Below are 17,597 nucleotides of genomic sequence, written 5' to 3'. Positions count from 1 at the left end.
GCCAACTGCCTGCTCCTTAAGTCTTCGACCCTGATGTGCATACAAATCACCTGGGGGTGGTAAAGTGCAGCCTCCCATTCACTAGACCTGGGGTAGGGCCTGAGAGTCTGCATTTCTCATCAGCTCCCTGGTGATGCTGAAGCACTGGACTGGGACCCACACTGAAGAGTGGGGGTTTAGAGCACATCAGAATTCTCTGGAGGGCTTGTTAATACCCGGCTTTCCAGGCCCTCCCACCACAGCGTCTGATTTAGTAGGTTTGGGCTGAGGCCCAAGAATTTGCATTTCTAACCAGCTCATCCTAAGTGACTACTGATGACTACTGACTTAGAAGGTGGTCACTGGGACCAGGTGACTAGCTTTGTACCTAGAGGCCCACTTGGTCCCTGCGTAAGCCCAGCAAGTTGCTTAACCTCTGAACCTCAGTTTCCTATCTGTAAATCAAGGATGATAACGCCACCTACCTTAGCCGACTTTTGCGAGGCACTGCACACGCACTATATAATGTCTACAATCATCACTCGCCCTTCCTTTCAACCGGGTAGGATTGAAATGTGCACATTTGCTGCTCTTCAGAAAATCTTTTGCGAAGCGAGTTATTCCTCTCCCCAGGCGTGTTCAGAGAAGCTCTCTTCTTTCACTTGTGCCCTGGAACGCAGAAACCTCCCCAGGTATACTTTTTCCACCATGCCGTTGATTCCTCATTAAGCGTGGGGATGCTGGGCACTGCCAGCCTTTAACCTGGATGCCCAGAAAGTCCTTATAAATAAAGAATGCAGCAAAACCTAGTGAGAACAGCATCATCTCAGGCTGCAGCGAAAAGACCCGTCTTCCTCGGCTTCCCAGGAGGGCCCGTTCTCTGAAAGCTCAGTCTGTTCTGGCTACCAGGATCAGAAAGAGCCGCTCCCAGCATCCCAGGCAGCACTCAGTGTGAGTGCTTTAATCATATGCAAGGCTGAAGAAAGGCGGGAAGCAAGCAGACCCCTGCAGACTGGCTTTTTACCTGCGTATACCTTCAGGCTGGGGATGGAGCTCAGTGGCTGGAGGATATTTCAGGCGGAGCAGCCAGCCAGGCCCAGAGACCAGAGGCAGTAAGGTGCCGGGCAGGACCAGCTGAAGCCCCGCTGAGGCCAGCATGTGAGTGGGCTGCAAGGTGGGGACCTCTGCAGGGCCAGGTTACACAGGGACTTGCATGGCTTGCTGGGAGGTTCCCACAGATAAGTAGAGGAAGGGCAGCTGTTTTAAGACAATTTTGATTATAAGTAAAGGAAACCAACCTGCCTTCACTTAAGCTGAAAGGAGCCTTTAGTTAAGGATTCAGGCTCTTTCACAGAACCTAAGGGAAGGTTGCAGTATCCCTGAATTAGGGGTGGAAGCAGAAAGACATACAGACTCAGTCTCTCCTCACTGATGTTTCGTCCCTCGTAGGAGCTTTCTCTGCTTTTACAATCCACATGGGTGATCAAAAAAAAAAAAAAAAAAAAAAAAGAAAGGTTTATTCCAAAGTACCCAAACTGACATACTGACAGGTTTCAGCTTTAGCCATCTCAAGAGATAGTTTCTTAGTCCCAATTTCAAATGTCTGGCAGAGAGGCTCTGATTGGCCATCATGGGTCAGGTTCTCAGTACTGGTTCAGTCAAATGCTGCCACAGTGGACAGCAGAGACATATTGTGCAAGATGGCTGCTGGGGGTCCTGGTTGTGGATCAGGGGTGGGCAGTGAAAGGCTTCTTTATGAACCAGGGAGACACTCCAAATGGACTGCCTCAGAGGGAGGGCAGAGCAAACGCCACGGTCTGTTCCCACCTGAGGTGCTCTGATTGGACCCTTATGTGTCATACCTGTTCTCTCCCAACCAGCAGTAGAGGGAAAGGCAAGCAGAGGAGCTATGTTCATAGGTTTAGGCTGAGAAGATAGGGCTCTACCTCCTGGAGCACAGATGTATGACTGCTTTGGAAACACTATTGAGCTCTGGAAAGTGACACAGTCCTTAAATAGCAATGAGATCAACCTGGCTACCATCACCTTGGAAGCTGAGAAAATAAATGACAGCAAACTACCAAATAGTTTTTCTTTTTTCTTTTTTTAATCAGAGTATAATTGCTTCACAATGTTTTGTTAGTTTCTGCTGTACAACAAAGTGAATCAGCTATATGTGTGTGTATATATACATCCCCTCCCTCCTGGACCTCCCCCCCGCCCCATCCCACCCATCTAGGTCATCACAGACCCCCGAGCTGAGCTCCCTGTGCTACACAGCATGTTCCCACTAGCTATCTGTTTTACACATGGTAGTGTATATATGTCAATCCTAATCTGCCAGTTCATCCCACCCTCCCCTTCCCCCACTGCGTCCACATGTCCATTCTCTATGTCTGTGTCTCTGTTCCTGCCCTGGAAATAGGTTCATCTGTGCCATTTTCTAGATTCCACATATATGCATTAATATGCGAAATGCTTCCCTAAAAGTATGGTTTTTCAACATCAAACAGCAAATTAATGAAAATCAAAATATAAGGAAACTTCACCCACCCATAATCTCACTCTGTTCTCTTTGTTCCCTCTTTCCTTCCAGCTTCTGTTCACATGCAAACAGAATCTTATATAGCTTTAGAGAGTATAAACAACATTTTGTATCCATATTATGTAATGACTAGTTTCTATGCTGCCTTGTCATCTTCTTAACTATCTTTGTCGGTATGCCATCCTTCAAATTATCTTACACTTAGCACGTAACTAAGGTCTGATTTAAAAGTTGAGACTATGAAGCTGGGAGGAGTCTTAGGAAATCACCAAGGCCCGAAAAAATGAACCTGGAGAGGAGAGTGGGTTCCCCAAGGTCACACGGCTGGTTAATTCCAGACCTGAGGCTAGATTTTATTCATTTCTCCTAACGTATATTTATAATTACCCACTTGATGTCAGTTGGCAATGAACAGGTTTCATCTTCAGATCCCTTTTTGCCACCTTGCACGATCTAATTAACATGTGCTGGCTAAGAGCCATTTCTTATTTTTCTTAACAGAGGAAAGAGTGCTTTTTCAACTCACTGTCAGGAAAATAGAGGTTGTGGAGCTGAAATGAGTAACAGCAATTTTAAATTGGACTGGTTTCATGACTGGTAGATAAGTCAGCGTGCAAAGACATTTCTGTTTCCCAGGTTTGGCTGGCTTTCTCAACGCCCTTTGCAAACTCCACAGGGATTTTAAGCTTTAAGTCTGGGTATAAGCTTATGCAAGCTGTTAGTCACCTTTTTAGATGAAAAGCACCACAGGATTATGCTTGAAAATATTCTGTGCCTCACTACAGATTCCTTTGGAGTAATTCAGCTATAGTATGATTTTGAGGGAGAAGTGATTGAACAGATACATTTCAAAACACATTTGCATTTGAAAACAGGGATTTATCAGCTAAAAGAACTATTTCTGAAAGGCACATACGCAGGGCACATTTAGAACAAGCAGAACAATTTAGACATGATAGCTACGAATTGCCCAAAAGCTGAAAGTGCTGGGGGCGCTTGATCACGCAGAACCCTGGGCGTGGATCGAATCATGAATATCTGGTGTTTTACTCTGGAAAACATATTGGAACAGGGTCACTGCTCTGTCTCTACAGATCATTCCAAAACATTCTAGGCATGCATCAGTTCAGTGGTAAACACACATTTGACCAGAAAAAAACAGTGAAGAAGCCTAAGTTTTTGGTACAAAGAAGAGAGTGGGCTCTGGAGTCAGACTACTTGGGTTGGTATCTTGGTTCCACTACTTACTGCATATATGAACTTGACTGGGTCTCAGTGTGCTCATCTGCAAACTGTGGAGAATACTCTCTAATTCATAGAATTGTTCTGTTGATTGTGTTAAATCATGTTACATAGCACCTCTCAAACATGTGAACACAAATCATGTTAAGATGCAGAAGGGACAGAGAAACACAAATACTGTATGATCTTATTTATATGTGGAGTCTAAGAAAGCTGAACTCCTAGAAGCAGAGAGTAGACAATTCTTGCCAGGTGATGGAGGGCGGGGGAGATGGGGGAGATGTCGGGCAAATGGTACAAACTTCCAGTTATAAGAGAAGTAAGTTTGGGGAGCTAATTACAACATAGTGACTATAGTTAATTGTATATTGTGTACTTGAAAATTGCTAAGAGAATGAATCTTAAATATTGTCATCATAATAACAACAACAAAATGGTAATTATGGGAGGTGAAGGATATGTTAACTAACTTTATTGTGGTAAACCTATATATATGTATATGGTAAACAATATACATGCATCAAATCATCACACTGTACGCCTTAAACTTATACAATATCATATGTCCGTTATATCTCAATAAAGCTAGAAAGGAAAAAAGGAAAAAAAAAGATGCAGTAGGTCTAGGGTGTGGTCTGCTTTCTGGAATTCTAATGAGCTCCATTGATGCCTGAATTGCTGGTCTCCTGGCCACTCTTGGAACAGTGAGGTTGCAAAGCTCCTGTTCCGTGGGCAGCATTTAGCAGTGCTAGCTGTTGTTATCCTTCAGGTGGATTTCTCCTTCTCTCTCCTGCCACACTACCGTTGCTCCTGCATACCCAATTCTTTCATTTCTTTCCCTCCGCTCTTGAGAAGTCTTCCAAACCTTTGTTATAGCTACTCTTGTCAGTTCTTGTGATTGACTGCATACACACTTATGGGGTGTGTGTGTGTGTGGGAGGTGGCAGAGATGCTAAAATAGTCACGCTCAGGTTTGGAAAAAGCAGTTCCACCTTGACCAAGTCTTACACAATGACTTCCACTTGCTAATTAAAGGGAACTCAGTCTTCCCAGGGTTAAAAGGGCCTTCAGAGCAATTAATCCGTCAATTTAAAGTTTAGGCTCACGGTCAGAGTTTTCGGAGGGTGCACCCTCCCTCCCGCATTCCCTAGTGCCACATCCTGTAGGGAAAGACTCCTGGTCTGAGTGCTGTGCTTCTCTATCATCTTCCTCTGACCTCCATCTGGACTCCCTCCAGCCTCTGTCCTTGTGCATCTGCTGCGGATACATCCATGGTGGTGTAACTCTGGCTCTGCTATCTTGGCACCTTCAGGCCTTGGTGGTCCCCCCTGTGATTCGACCCTGTCTCAGGTTTCGCTGGCCTTATAGATCCCCTGAGCATCAGCCACATCCTCCATCTGGTCACTTGGCCTCTCACAATGGCCACCCAAGTCGAGCCCCTTGCTCTCAGCTCTGTATCCTGCTTTGTCTCTTGCCAGGTGGGAATTTCCAGACACCTCCACGCTTAGTGTGACCAGAGATGTTCAGGGACACCAAGTCCAGACCTCTTGTCTTCTTGCACATCCCACACTGTCATTTCTACCTGCTGTGGCTGCCCTAAGCTGGCACAGGTGCAGGGCAAGGTGCTGTCCCTGGGAATTCCAAACAGGAAGTGCACTGGATCTGCTCTAGATTCAGCTTTTCCTTCTTTCCCCTCAGAGTTTCTGTCTGTCCCCTCTCCCTGCCCTGAGCTAAGGCTCAGAGGTGGGGGGTCTCAGGCAGCTACTTCTTCCTAGGTTCATCCTTTCCAGAACTCTCCACTTCCTCCCAGGAAGGTCTCTACTTTCCCTCTTGTCCTTTAGAAATTGTTCTGCATCGTATCTTTCTTCTTTCCTGCTTAAGGACTCTTTGATCTGGGTGGATCCATCCTACTGCCCCATTTCTGAGGCAATAAACCTCATGCCCTAACCAGCGCAATGGGAAGGGTAGGTGGGAAGGGAAAAATGTTTTGCTCATGGAGAAGGGAAATCAGATTAGAAACAGTTTAAAGATATTATCCCTAGTATATATTATACCTGCTGCATATACAACAGGAATGAAAAATGAAACTCCTTTGCTTTTTCTTTTGTCCTTAGTGGACGTTACCAATCTATCACATTCCACAATCTTAGAAACCTTCTCAACACAGTGTTCCAGGCAGCCAGGAACAATCAGCAGGAGCTGGATTTGGAGATAGAAGGTCTTTTCTATCACTAGTATCGAGTTAAGCTTGAGGAAGGTAAAGAAAATAAGCAAAATCTAAACCTCACATCCAAATAGGCAATGTAAATTTTAAATTTGGAAACTGTATAATTAGAAATCACTTTAAAGTATGAAATCATTACCTCACGAAATGATCATTGACCCTCTTCTTGCATCACTCTAACAATGGGGAGCTCACTACCATTGATAGTGAATTACATTTGTAGACTGTTCCAAATAGTAGAAAGACATTCAGTATGTTGTATCTGCTCATTGCAACTGGATTCTACACAGAACATATTTAATTCCCATCCATACCACTGCCCTTCATCTATTTGAGGGAAGCCATCAAGACTCCCATTAGTGTCTCTTTTCTAGGTTCAATCTGCCCAGTTCCTTTCATTGGCACGGCCTCCAGCCTCCTCAGTAGCCTGGGACTCCCCTCTGGATCCTTCCCTATTTGATGAGCCATTAAAAGCCAGGGAGGTAACTTTGATGGAAAATCCGCCCCCCCACCCCCATCCCACACACACACTGTGGGGTTTTTTTTGGGGGGGGGAGGGGGAGAGGGTTTTGAAAATTGGACACAGAAGTGCATGTAAAGGTGCTGATTGCTGGGGATGTGTAAGGGTCCCTGCCCACTGCAGCCTGATGCTGTGTGCTCAGAAACTCCAGCTTGTCCTGGTACACATCCTCTTTTTCTCCCCCTCCCCACATCTCTCTCTCTCTCTGTCTCTCTCTCTGTCTCTCTGTCTCTGTCTCTGTCTCTCTCTCTCTCTCTCTCTCTCTCACACACACACACACACACACACACACACACACACACACATCCTCTGGGCGGCATCATTTCTCAGCTGGCTACTCAAAACAGCAGCTTGTACATGCTTGTTTTACTGTTTGCTTGTCTAAACGACAGGCTTAATAAGGAGGCTGCAGGAGAAAATGTTTTAAACTCAAACAGTGCCATTGAAATCACTTAATTTTGAGAGATCCATGAAAGTATCCTATTGAAAAGAGTTGGGAAAGTCCTGAAGGGGGCCTGCTAATGCCTCCTCAGTTTTGCCACAAGACGATTTGATGCTGTTTATCAGGGTGAGAATCTAGCAGAACCTTATAGCTGGGGTTAAGGAACTGGGATTAAAAAATATGATGATAAGAAGAACAGCCAACATGATTGAGCATTTTGTATGTGCCTGGCTGCCATACTATTCTTCCTGTTTCATATTTATGAACTTATTTAATATTCACAGGTTTGGCCTCTTGCCCAAGGTTGTGATCTACTAAGTGGTGGAGCCAGTCTGAACCCACACCCCTGGCTCCAGAGCCCACATTGTAAACACCACGTGACCTCGTGCAGTAATGGTATTGTCTCTAATAACATCCAGTTCATGTCAGCAGGCATAAGTAAGCACATTTACCAAACTGTAAAGCAAAAATTCCCAAACTGTGTGGTTAATGTCTTCCTGTCTCAGTTCCTTCATCTGTAAAATGTGCTAATATAAATTAGTGGCACTATTTATAGAAATATAAATGGTGCTAAAGATACATTTTCCCCTACTCTCCTTCGCCAAAACACATAATTTCCATTGTTTTAAAAGCAAGACCACATCATTCATGCATATTTCATGGTGGGTTCTGTTCTAAGATCCCTGTAGTTTCTAGTGTTCCTTTAGGGTTTTAGCTGATGGGGTTTAGTCCTCCTGGCTCCCTTGCATGCACCCCGCTCATGTGGCTTCTCCCATTCTGGAATGTATCCTCCCTGTCTGCCCAAGTTCCCCCTATATTTATAATTTTCTACCTGGCCCATCTCCTCCATGCATCCCCTGACCACCCTACCCCACTTTGAGCTCTCCTTTGTCTTAAAATGAACACAAGCCAGTTGCAGTCCATCAACAAACATTTATGAGCATTTATTATGTGCCCAGAGTGATTCTGAATCAGGATTTCTCAACCAGAGCACTATTGACATTTTTGGTGGTGTGATGGTTAATTTTATGTGTCTATTTGACTGGGTCCAAGGATACCCAGATATTTGGTCAAACATTACTCTGGGTATTTCTGTGAGGGTGTTTTGGGATGAGATTAATATTTAAACTGGTGACTTTGAGTAAAGCAGATTGCTGTCCCTAATGTGAGTGGGCCTCATCCAGCCAGCTGAAGGCCTGAATAGCACAAAAGGCTTACTCTTCCCTAAGGAAGAGAGAATCATCCTGAATGATGGCCTTTGAACTGAGACATCAATCAGCTCTTCCAGGTTCTATAGCAGCCTGCTGGCCTCCACACTTGAACTGGGACATCGGCTCTGCAGATTTTGGACTTGCCAGCTTCCATAAGAGTGTGAGCCAACTCCTTAAAATAATTATAATAATGTAATATTATATGATAAATATTATAATGTATTAATTATATTATATTACTATATTAAGTATAGTAATATTATATAATTATGTATAATTAATATATCATATTTTAATACATTATACTATAATGTTATATCATATTAATATTATAATATAAATATATTTATATTATATTATAATTATATTATATTGTAATATAATAAAGCTTTAAAATTATAATATATTATAAATATAAAAGAATAATACAAAATATTTTATAAAAATAAAATACAAGATGTAAATAAATATAAATTATATATTTATTCATTCTGTCTCTCTGGAGAACACTAGTTCAGGCAGGATAATTCTTTGTTGACGGAGCTGTCCTATGCATTGGATATCTAGCAGCATCCTGACCTCTACCCACCTGATGCCAAGTAGCAGCCACCACAGCCCAGTTGTGAAAATCAAAATGTGTCCAGTAACTGCCACATGTCCCCTGGGGTGCAAAAAATTGCCCTGGTTGAGAACCACCCTTCTAGGCATGTGGGAGAAGTCAGGGGAAGCTTCTGCTGGTGTTTCTGCTGCTACGGATCTCACAGTCTACTTAGGAGTCAGCATAGCAGGGATCAGTAGGGAACAATGAACTATTGTGAAACATTTTGCAATCTACATTGTAGCTAAACTTGTGATTTTCTTTTCTGGAGGGAGGAATAGAGAGAAATGACAGCAACTTTTATAGAAAAAGAAAGATTTCTTTCATTGGGGAAGGAGAATCATGTGGAATATGAAGTAAGAAAAGCTGTAGCACTCTACCCTGTTTGTCCCAGATAAATGAAATTACTTTTCAAGGGTTGAAAAATTTGTTAATGAGAGAAAAATCACCCACGTGCCTCAGCCCTACTGACTAACTCTAGTGAGCAAAAAAATCTGTGCCATTCCACTTACAAATTCCACTTGAGTCGATAGTTTTGAGGGATTACGTGATTCTTCAAATGAATCCATAACCCATTGTTGGCCCTAGACACGTTTAATAACAGAACTCTGGGAGAGTAAGATTAAGAGGCACAACCCTTCAGTCTTTCCCCAAACAGTTTTATTACTGAAATGATTCATGCACTGGAAGTCACTGAAATTGATCGTTTGTAATTTATATTCTTAGCAGACAGAGCTTTTGAGGTTCCTTTCCTTAGTTGTTCGATGTTAGTTGTCCAATGAAAGTTGCCAGTTGTTCAATGAAAATTTAGCTCAATTTTCTAAGAAATTCACAGTCCTGAAAACATTCTGAAGCCTGCAGGGAGTTGAGAGGTGACTCTGGGCTAGTTTTAGCAAGCTGCGCATGGCTGAATATATAAAAAAGCATTAAAACTAATCTGAGACACAATGTGACAATCAGTAGCAGTACAGTATGTGCTAAACAGTAAGATTTAATATTAACTTAGCCTTGCAACAAGAGGTAGGATACAAGTCAAGTTGGGGAGGGCAGAGCCAGGGGTGGAAGCCTTTCAGCTGAATTTAGGAACAGTGTTGCACTGAACAGGATACTGGAGCTGGCCTGGGCACTTGGGGCAGAATTCAGAGCTGAGCTCCAGCACCTCTGCTCTCCTCAGCCATTGTCATTTGTAAAGTGGAGCTGATGTAAAAAGAGTTCATTTCTGCCTTACCAAGCGGCAGAGCTGTTGGACTTAAAGGGTGTTGGGAGGTCATGTGTTTTAACCCCTCATTTTGTAGGTGAGGAATTGCAGGTCCAGAGGGGTGATATAATTATGACAGTGAAATTAGCTTACGTAGAGTGTTAATTGTCTGCCAGACACTCGACTGAGTGCTCTATAGATGTCTCATCTTCTCTCTATGAGGCAGACACTTGTTATGATCCCATCGTTACAGATGAGGAAACTGAGAGTCAGAAAGGTTTAACTGTGTGCCCCAAGTCCCACTGAAAGTTAAGAGCCGACAGTCAAATCTAGGACTCCCACTTCGGCAGCCTGGTGTGTTTTTTACTTTGCTGCTGAATTTTCTCATCTGTAAAGCCTCTTTCATTCCTTCACTGCCTTCTTCCCTCTCTCCCTTCAGCACAGGGCACTGAGCACTTAGACTGGCCCAGGCACTACCCCGGACTGGGAAAGCAGCTTCCACAGTCCAGAGCTATTAGCCAGGGTAGGAGATAGGAAAGTCAGAGCTAATGTTTCTTAGTCTAGTCTTTCTCAGAAGCAACATGTAAAGAAAGGGGCCGTGAACCCAGAGGCCTGAGAGAGACATTGCGGACCAAGAGGCCTGCCTGAACAGATCGAAGGGCCGGGCTGACGGTGGACGGCTGTCACTGGGGTAGGCCTTGTACCCTCATCTCTCCTCAGGTGATCAAGAGCTATGGATGTGAGCAGCTGAAATGACCCCGGCCTGCAGAGAAATGATTTTAGTTGCGTTGAACACTACAGGTAGCCTTTGTTGAATTCAGAAAGGGATGAAATGGCACAGAAAGGAAACCCTCCTTTGGGGGCTTGGGGGTGGGATGGTGCAGTCTTGGGGAACACCCGGGGTTTGGCTTTGTCAGGATGCCAATGTTCCTGTTTTGCAATCACCTCCTTACTTGCCCATCTGTCCTAGCAGGCTCTGAGCTATTAGTGACTAGGAATGGTATCTTGCTCCTTTTATTTAAAATACCAAGATGGTATAGAATAAATAACTAATAAGAACCTACTGTATAGCACAGAGAACTGTACTCAATGCTCTGTGATGACTTAAATGGGAAGGAAATCCAAAAAAGAGGGGATATATGTATACGTGTAGCTGTTTCACTTTGCTGTACATCAGAAACTAGCACAACGTTGTAAAGCAACTATACTCCAATAAAAATTAAAAAAAAAAAAACCAGGATGGTGTCCAGCCTGGTTCATGCTCATTGGATATTTTTTGAATAGCTGAGAGATCTTGAAGTGTCTAGAAGTTGAGCTTTGTGAGGTGTATTTAGAGCTTATGTGGACCAGGGGAGCTGAGGGGGGTGGAGTAAACCTGAATGGTATCTCCAGACAGCAATTGTACATCCCAGATTTTTTGGAACAGATCCAGTTTCAAATATGCTCTCCAATTTTTCCTATAAGTACGCTTTTATCTGTCAGGCCTGGTACTCATATTTTGGTTTGGGAAATACGCACAGTACAGCAAAGATGCCAACTCGTTATCTCACTGTGGCTCTACTACTGAGGTCTGTGTTCTCCTGGGTGTCAGGGACTTGAGACCCTGAATAAGCAATAAGAGGGCTGTGTGGTGAGCACAGATGCAGCAGAGCTATGGGTTTATGTATGTGGGCATATCAGTCAGGTTTCTCCAGAGAAACAGAACCAAGAGGATATATTTCAAGAAATTTGCTCACGCAACTGTGGGGGCTGGCAAGCCTCAAACCTGTAGGGAAGGCCGGCAGGTTGAAACTCCTAGGCAGGAGCTACTGTTACGGTCTTGAGAGAGAATTTCTTCTTCCTTGGGGAAATCTGTTTTGCTGTTAAGGCCTTTCAACTGATTGGATGAGGCCTACCCATATGATCAGGGCCCATCACCTTTACTCAACGTCAACTGACTGTGGATGTTGACTGCATCTACAAAATGCCTTCACAGCAACACCTAGATTCGTGTTTGATTAAATAACTGGGTACTATAGCCTAGCCAGGTTAACCAAAAACTAACCACCATAGCAGGTGAAATATGAATTGCCCACAACTTGTCCCAAAAGGATAATACAAAGAAATGACAGTGGGTTTGAGCATATTCTAGCAAACGTGGGAGCAGCATTACCTGATAACTGCTGTTCTGCTCCCCAAAGAGGGGCAGCCACGAGCCTATTGATCTGTTATTAATCCCAGTGGGTTAAGTTAGAGAAAGCAGAGAAGTGTCCCCAAAAGGTCACTGCTGCTCTAACCCCAGGAGGGAGAAGCGTTGGAATAACACTTCTCTCTTCTCCTCACCTTCCCCTTCCCCTTTCATGGGGATAATCAATACCTGATTTGACTGGTGTTGAAAGAGGCATTCTGTGGTGGGCCCTGAGCATCTCTAAATGTTCTTCCTGTGTAAGCCATAAATAGAAGAGCCTGACTGCTCTTCACTCAAGTCATTAGTCAGGGTTGCATTGGCAGTGAGCAACCTTGAGAAAGGAGGTAACGACTCTCCCTGGACCAACAGCAGACTTGCCTCTACTTGTTATAATAGTGGTGAAACACCCAAGCTCTGGCTTCCTCTCCTGTAATAATCCTCTGCGAATTCAGGGTCCATATAGAAACACCTGCATTGTCCCCTTGGGACCTGGGGGGCAACTAGCGTGAACATCACACTGACACTGGCTATTGCATTTGCTGTGAGTAATAAAGTCCTTTGTCTCTGATCCACGGGTCTCATATCCTCTTGCCAGCATCCATGAAACAGTTGCAGGCTAGCTTGTTAGCTTGCAAGCAGGGTGAAAATTCAGACCCTCTCCACTTTTTGATAGTAAGAGGCCTTGATTCCCTGCAGGCAGCAAGGATCTGTTTCACATTCCTAGCCTTTACTTCCTCCTCCATGCAAAGAGGGAGACCAAATTCTCCCTACTCCAGGATCTCGTTGCAAAAGTATAGTAAGAACTCTCTTGGCTTTCCAGCTCTATCATTAAGAAACCGTATTGATTCCTGAGTGGGCTTTTCCCAAGTGGTTTAGAATCTGGAGGGGACAAGAGGGAAACATCTAGGCTCTTCTAGAAACCCCAACTTGTACTGAGTGCCAGGCTCTGTGCTAGGAGCTGGGGATGCCATAGTGAAAAAGAAAGGTCCCTGCTCTCTTGGAGCTTATAGTGTTAATGAGGGAAGGGGCCTGCGCAGATACGATGTAAGACGATGCAGAGTGTTGAGAGCTACACAAGACTGCCTGTGGACTGCAATCTCTTGTAGCATTTTCTATTTCTTTCTAGTTTGACTCTCTGAAGTCACATTTATTTATTTATTTTATTTTTTTAAATTAATTTTTATTGGGGTATACAATGTTGTGTTAGTTTCTACTGTACAGCAAAGTGAATCAGTTATACATATACATATATCCCCTCTGTTTTGGATTTCCTTCCCATTTAGGTCACCACAGAGCACTGAGTAGAGTTCCCTGAGCTATACAGTAGGTTCTCATTAGTTATCTATTTTATACATAGTATCAATAGTGTATATATGTCAATCCCAATCTCCCAATTCTTCCCACCCCAGCTTCCCCTACTTGGGATCCATACGTTTGTTCTCTATGTCTGTGTCTCTATTTCTGCTTTGCAAATAAGATCACCTATACCATTTTTCTAGATTCTACATATATGCATTAATATACGATACTTGTTTTTCTCTTTCTGACTTACTTCACTCTGTATGACAGTCTCTAGGTCCATCCATGTCTCTACAAATGACCCAATTTCAATCCTTTTTATGGCTGAGTAATAGTCCATTGTATATATGTACTACATCTTCTTTATCCATTCCTCTGTTGATGGACATTTAGGATGTTTCTATGTTCTGGCTATTGTAAATAATGCTGCAGTGAACACTGGGGTGCATGAGTCTTTTTTTTTTTTTTTTAAGAACTTTTATTGAGATACAGTTAACAGACAATAAACAGCATATATTTAGAGTGTACAATTTGGTATCCCAATCTCCCAATTCATCCCCCCCCCAACCCTCCCTGCTTTCCCCACTTGGTGTCCATGTGTTTGTTCTCTACATGTGTCTCTATCTCTGCCTTGCATTTCCTCTTTCATAGTTGTTAGCATTTGCCTTATGTATTGAGGTGCTCCTATATTGAGTGCATATATATTTAGAATTGTTATCTCCTCTTCTTGGATGGATCCCTTGATCTTTATGTAATGTCCTTTCTTGTCTCTTGTAACATTTTTTATTTTAAAGTCTATTTTATCTGATGTAACTATTGCTATTCCAGCTTTCTTTTGATTTTCATTTGCATGGAATAACTTTTTCCATCCCCTCACTTTCAGTCTGTATGTGTCCCTAGGTCTGAAGTGGGTCTCTTGTAGACAACATATATATGGGTCTTGTTTTTGTATCCATTCAGCCAGTCTGTGTCTTTTGGTTGGGGCATTTAGTCCATTTACATTCAAGGTAATTGTCGATATGTATGTTCCTATTACCATTTTCTTAATTGTTTTGTTGTTGTTTTTGTAGGTCCTTTTCTTCTTTTACTTTCCCGCTTAGAGAAGTTCCTTTAGCATTTGTTGTAGGGCTGGTTTGGTGGTGCTGAATTCTCTTAACTGTTGCTTGTCTGTAAAGCTTTTGATTTCTCCATCGAATCTGAAAGAGATCCTTGCTGGGTAGAATATTCTTGGTGGTAGGTTCTTCCCTTTCATCACTTTAAATACATCATGCCACTCCCTCTGGCTTGCAGAGTTTCTGCTGAGAAATCAGCTGTTAACCTGATGGGAGTTTCCTTGTATGTTATTTGTCGTTTTTCCCTTGTTGCTTTTAATAACATTTCTCTGTCTTTAATTTTTGTCAACTTGACTACTATATGTCTTGGCGTGTTTCTCCTTGTGTTTATCCTGCCTGGGACTCTCTGCGCTTCCTGCACTTGGGTAGCTATTTCCTTTCCCATGTTAGGGAAGTTTTCAACTATAACCTCTTCCAATATTTTCTCGGGTCCTTTCTCTCTCTCGTCTCCTTCTGGGACCTCTATAATGTGAATGTTGGTGCGTTTAACATTGTCCCAGAGGTCTCTTAGGCTGTCTTCAGTTCTTTTCATTCTTTTTTCCTTATTCTTTTCCACATCAGTGATTATCACCATTCTGTCTTCCAGGTCACTTATTCGCCCTTCTGCCTCAGTTAATCTGCTATTGGTTCCTTCTAGTGTATTTTTCATTTCCATTATTGTGTTGCATATCTCTGTTTGTTTGTTCTTTAATTCTTCTAGGTCTTTGGTAAACTTTTCGATCTTTGCATCCAGTCTTTTTTCAAAGTCCTGGATCATCTTCACCATCATAATTCTGAATTCTTTTTCTGTAAGGGTGCCTATCTCCTCTTCATTTAGTTGTTTTTCTGGGGCTTTATCCTGTCCCTTCATCTGGTACAAAGTCCTCTGCTTTTTCATTTTCTCTATCTTTCTGTGGCTGTGATTTTCAGTTCCACAAGATGAAATACTGCTGATACTGCTTGATACTGCTGTCTGCCCTCTTGTGGAGGAAGCTACCTCTGCATGAGTCTTTTTGAATTATGGTTTTCTCTGGGTATACGCCCAGGAGTGAGATTGCTAGGTCACACAGTAGTTCTATTTTTAGTTTTTTAAGGAACCTCCATACTGTTCTCCGTAGTGGCTGTACCAATTTACATTCCCACCAACAGTGTAAGAGAGGGGAGGGTTCCCTTTTCTCCACACCCCCTCCAGCATTTATCGTTTATAGATTTTTTAATGATGGCCATTCTGACCAGTGTGAGGTGATACCTCATTGTAGTTTTGATTTGCATTTCTCTAATAATTAGTGATGTTGAGCATCTTTTCAAGTGTTTGTTGGCCATCTGTATGGCTTCTTTGAAGAAATGTCTGTTTAGGTCTTCTGACCATTTTTGATTGGGTTTTTACTTATTTATTTATTTTATATTGAGCTGCATGAGCTGTTGGCATATTTTGGAGATTAATCATTTGTCAGTTGCTTCATTTGCAAATATTGTCTCCTGTTCTGAGGGTTGTCTTTTCATCTTGTTTATGGTTTCTTTTGCTGTGCAATGAAGTCACATTTAAATCACCTTAGCTGGATTAAGGTTATTCTTAAGTTTGTAAGCAACACCTTTTCAAACTATCTCTTGCGAAGAGTTATTTCTGCAGTGATTAAGCTCATTATTATATGCTGATTTGTACCAAATTAATTTACAGAGGGTGACATCTCTATAATTTTGGAGTAACTTATGTTCTAACCATACCTTTAATAACTCAATCAACCACACAGAATACAGTATTAAAACTTAAATTATAACGTGAATGTTGAAGTTATTTTAGATAAATAATGTGTATACCAGATCTTTTATTTTTTTAACTTTTTAATGGTTTGTGTTTTTTTGTTTTGTTTTGTTTTTTTACGAGACACAGCCTTTTATCCCACAGATTTATCTTATAGATGTTCTCAAAGGAATAGGTGGAGAGGAACATAAACTTTGTGAGCTTGGTGGTGGAGACAGTGGCTAAACAGCCAGGGAGATGAAAGAGCTTAAGTCTGGTTAAGTGGGGAAGCAAGAAGGGAGTAATGAAGATGTTCATTTAATGAGTTTTCCCCTCCACTCCCCCAACATCTCATCCTCTCCCAAACAAGTCATGCAATAATAATCATGTGCTCATTTCTTTGGGGAGTAAGGTAAACCTCAGATTACAGAACCAAGGCAGATAATTTTGCAGAGTTAGAATGTGTTCCTGAAACCAGTCATAATTCAACTGGATTAGACTTCAACATGGAAATGACTGTGTTACCCCAAATAATCTTCAATTTAGGAAGCTTACACTCCTCCAATATGTAGAGGGACAATAAATACACTTCCTCCTGCTCTCAGTCGCTGAGGAAGAAGTCCTCAGAGGACCAACACTCTTTCTTTTTTGCTGCTCTTTTCCCTTCTCCTTTCCTTGGTGTGCCCTTTCCACAAAGCTTCTTCAGATGCAGCGGCTCATCCTTAAAGTCCTGATGTTCCATCTCCGTAGAAGCCAAGAAAATGTAGTGTCCCTATGAGTGCAAATTAAGTATTGTGATATGGGTACCAGACGTGTGTCTCCTTCCTCTTGGCCAAAGGCTGCTCACTAAAAGCCTCTTTCATGGGTTTGGAATTGGTAGGCTTGGCAACTTCACCAAACAGCCGGGCCCTCAGATGACTCATGCCCAAGGCATATTCTGAAAGTGAAGACATTTCTTGAGCAGCAAGGAGCAAGTTGCTAGCCGCAACCTTCCTCTCCTGCATGCCCCTTTCCCCCAGATCTTTTTGTTATAACCCTAAATTCTACTTTCATTATGTTTTTCAGTAAATATACTCAAAGTAGAGTAGAAATTGAGGAATCTATCTGTCTATCCACCCATGAAATATTGTCAGTTGCTGTGCTAGGTGCTAGAAATACAAGGATAGCTAAGAATAAAATTTGCAAATACTCCAGTCTCCTAAAAGGACAAATGTAGGGCAATCACGCATATAATGAAAATAACTAAATTTTGCAGAAGTTTTTTTTTTTTTTTTTTTAGTTATTTATTTTTTTGGGGGGTACTCCAAGTTCAATCGTCTGTTTTTATACACATATCCTTG

The 17,597-nt window shown here is 42.4% G+C and overlaps 1 pseudogene; it reads right to left on the bottom strand.

Annotated features, from left to right (window-relative positions):
- Window positions 1-16,808: 16,808 nt before the first annotated feature.
- Window positions 16,809-17,210, bottom strand: LOC130843929 (28S ribosomal protein S33, mitochondrial-like; annotated as a pseudogene).
- Between the last annotated feature and the right edge of the window lie 387 nt (window positions 17,211-17,597).

Source organism: Hippopotamus amphibius, chromosome 2 (assembly GCF_030028045.1).
Source record: "Hippopotamus amphibius kiboko isolate mHipAmp2 chromosome 2, mHipAmp2.hap2, whole genome shotgun sequence".
Classification (NCBI taxonomy): domain Eukaryota; kingdom Metazoa; phylum Chordata; class Mammalia; order Artiodactyla; family Hippopotamidae; genus Hippopotamus; species Hippopotamus amphibius.
Note: the sequence above shows the minus strand (reverse complement) of the source record. Positions and strands in the feature narration are given on the sequence as shown.